Source organism: Sceloporus occidentalis, unplaced genomic scaffold, assembly GCF_023333645.1.
Source record: "Sceloporus occidentalis isolate IW3139 unplaced genomic scaffold, rSceOcc1.0.p SCAF_4, whole genome shotgun sequence".
In the NCBI taxonomy this organism is placed as follows: Eukaryota; Metazoa; Chordata; class Lepidosauria; order Squamata; family Phrynosomatidae; genus Sceloporus; species Sceloporus occidentalis.
Genome location: NW_028316984.1, coordinates 4731142 through 4735000, shown reverse-complemented (window position 1 = coordinate 4735000; position 3859 = coordinate 4731142).

The following is a 3859-nucleotide window of genomic DNA, read 5'->3' as shown; positions in this document are numbered from 1 at the left end:
AAAAACGGTGGCCAAGACCTTTCCTGATATAAGTTTTGAGATTTCAAGTTCTTCTGTTCTGTGAGAACTTGAATGTCAGAGCATGGCATAAAGGGCAGAAGCCTCACCTTTTGTTATCTTTTGTTTTTCAAAGCAAAGCTGCTGTGATTAAGCAAAGTTGGAGCAAATCACCCTAACAAAAGAAATAGCCTCCAGGATGAATGGTAGCTTTGCTTACACAAAATATGCAAATAGTGGCTATCGAGATTCAGATGAAGGATTCTTCTCTCCCTCTCATTTCGAAATGACTAGCCTCAATATTCTTACTCATTGATAGAGAATTATTCAGAATTTCTCCTCTCCAGATTGTAATAGAAATGTTCGAAATTGCCATTTTTCTCCTAATTTTCGAATTTTGGAGAATATTCTTTACATCCCTACTGCCTACCATATAGCTGTTAACACTATGGCGGGTTATAGACCACCAATTTGGGGCGGGCTGCACCCGCCCCTTTCCCCGGTGTATCGGGGCCTCAGCGGTCAGAACAGCAGCTGCTGAGGCCCCAATCCACCGCTTTTCAGGCTGCGGGGAAGCAGCAAAACGCCGCTTCCCCGCAGCCTGAAAAGGGCTGTCCCTGGGGCTTCAAGCCCCAAGGACACCCCGTGGTGGCGGGGAGAAGGAGAAAGGGGCCGCTTGCCCCCTTTCTCCATTGCTTCGCTGGGCGCAGCCGTCTGAAGGCCCTAGGCGCCCTGGCGCAGACCGGCGACATCATGTCCGCGCCGCCCCGTGTAGAGGGCGAAGGGGAGGGGGAAGGGGAGCCGCCATTTTGTACAGACTCAGTCCGTACTAGGGTTAGGGGGGTGCGGAAGCACTGCACCTTCCTAACCCTAGTACGGACTGAGTCTGTACTTTAATGGCGGTTTGTAACCCACCCATGAGTCTGACAGAGAAGAAAGCAAACCTATTTTGGTACTGCTAACACAGCATTTCAAAGGACCTGTACAGACAGGCCAAAATAAAGCTGCTTCGGGTCACTTTGGAGGTGTGCTGTTCAAATGACACACACATCTTAAGAGCCCAGAAGCTGCACCAAAACTACTCTCCAGTCCTTAGGGCTGGAACATGGCTTTGGCACAGCTTCTGGCCTCTTAGGATGCAAGCATCATTTAAACAGCATAACTCCAAAGTGACCAGAAGCAGCTTTATTTTGGCCTGTCTGTACAGGGCCATAGCCACCCTTTTAAGAGCTAAGCATTCAGCACCTTCTGCTTTTGTTTGCTTTCTCTCACATTCATTTTTTGTAACATGCATCTGAGGAAGTACACTCAATTCTATGAAAGCTAATCCTATCAATTTCTTTCTTTCAGTTAGTCTCAAAGGTAACAAGATCATGTTACCCAAAATGCCACGTTCCTGAGAGGGCACCCACAATCAATATTTAATAGAGGAATTTTATTACCTTAAGCAGCCAAGAGGGCTTGGATAACTCAAATTTGGATCAAGCCTGTGTACTTCATTTCTCAGAAACTGAACTCCAGAGTGCAAGTCCAAAATAGTTTTATTTGCAAATCAAGAGGAATCACCATTTACACAGAGACACTCACAGCCAAGAGCTAATGATAAAAAAGGTGGTAGAAGAGAGTGACTGAAGAATTCTCAGAGGGTGATACTGTACTGATTCCAGAAATGGAGCTCCAGTCGAGGAAACAGTGAAGTGAAATGACTCAGCAGCTGCCTGTGGATCATGGAGTTGCCAGCAATGCTAAATAAAATACTGACACAGAGTCTGTTTCGACTCAAGCAACACCAAATTGAGGGCATATTTATAGGGTAAAACATATGCCAGGGCTAGTGGGGACAGCGGAGGAAGGAGAGACAGAGGCCAAGAGAGAAAAGCGTGGAGCCAGGTGAGCCGGTGGGGACAGTGGAGGAAGGAGAGACAGAGGCTGAGAGATAGAAGTGTGGAGCCAGGTGAGCTGGAGGGGACAGTGGAGGAAGGGGAGATAGAGGTCAAGAGAGAGAAGCACGGAGCCAGGTGAGCTGGAGGGGACAGCGGAAGAAGGAGAGATAGAAGCCGAGAAGGAGAAACGCAGAACCAGGCAAGCCAGAGAGGGCAGTGGAGGAAGGAGAGACAGAGGACGAAAGAGAGAAGTATGATTTCAGGCGAAATGGAAAGAATAGAGAAAGAGGAAGTGAGAGAAGTTGAGACAGAGAAGTGAGGTGTCAGGCAAGCCAGAGGGGAATACAGAGACAAGAGAGACAAAGGCCAAGAGAGAACTTCGGTGCCAAGGCAAGTAGGAGAGAGCACTACAGGAATGAGAAACAGAGGCCAAAGGAGTAAAAAGCGCAGCTGAGGCAAGTTGGAAAAGGTAGAAAGAAAGAAGTGGTGGCAAGAGAGATAGAGAACAAGAGAAAGAAGTAAACAAAATGAGATGCGTAGGATTAGAAAGTTAAGATGAATACAAGGAAAACAAAATATGAATTAGGCCAGCAGAGAAGACGCTCATTTGAGGCAAACCCCAGATCATCGGAACAAACAATTTTATTAGAATTTAAAACTTTATACAGTACAATGAGTTGAAAGAAGACATAAAAGCAATGAAAAGGGACATGAATGCAATGAGAAAAGAGATCAAACAAGAGATACGTCAAGAGATAAGAACAGAGTTAAAGGACATAAAAGATGTACAGTGCTGTGTAAATTTACAGCACTATATAAATAAAGCTTAATAATAATAATAATAATAATAATAATAAGTATTAGGAAAAGCAACAGAAGATATAAGGCAGATGGAAAAGAATATTGAAAAAAATCAAGTACAAAACTAATAAAATAAATAAGAAAGTTAATGACATAGAAAAGAATCACGAGAAAGACTTAGACGAAAGGGCCTTACAAGATCTAAAGCAACAAGAGAACTATATCAAGATCAGAGGACTGAAAGAAAAGGTGAATGAAAATCTCTATGAATATCTAATACCAACTCTAGCAGATTACATAGGAGCAGATCAAGATCAATTTCAATGGGAAATAAGTAAAATGCTTAGAATTAATTCAAAAATAGCAAGATAGAAAAAACTTTCCAGAGACATTGTCATTTACTTTATGAGGAAAAAAATTAGAGATGAGATCTTACAACTAAATTATAACCAAAGATTGGAAATAGATGGAGAAGAATTAATTATATATAAAGACATCCCATTAAGAATTCTTAAAAAACGGAATGAATATAGACTTTGACAACCCTACTGAAAACAACGACATCATATACAGATGGGAAAGATTAGAAGGAGTGGTATTCAAATACAAAACACAAACTTTCAGAATAAACTCCATAATGAAAATGAAAGATTTTAGAAAAAAACATTGAACAGAACTAGAAAAAAGGGAAGATCCACCACAAAAAGAAGAAGCAAAGAATCCAGAAGGTACACCAGAATTAGAAGTAAAAGAAGAGAAAGAGAAGGAAGAAGATGAGAAAGCTGAGGATATTGGAGTTCGAATCTATCCTGTAACCCAACCATTGTCTTTACAAAGCTTCCTCCTTATAATTGATGCTTTAAAAGCAAAACAGGCTACCTTTTCAGAAATACTTGGTTCGGTGTCCACTAGTAAAAAAGTGGTCGAATATGAGTCAAAGTTGTTTGGTACCAACCCTAAGTCTTTGAATAAGGCATTTCTTATGTCTTTATAAATTGGGCACTCCAATAAGTAATAAGTTAGATCTTCAACTGAGTTGGAGCCACATGGGCAGACTCTTTCTTCCTAGATGGTCCTTTGATAGTGCCCTTGCACCACAGCCGTGGTCACTGACTGACAACATAGGGCTGTGAAAGCATATCTCGGTTTGAAATTAACTATATTATTTAGAAATTGTG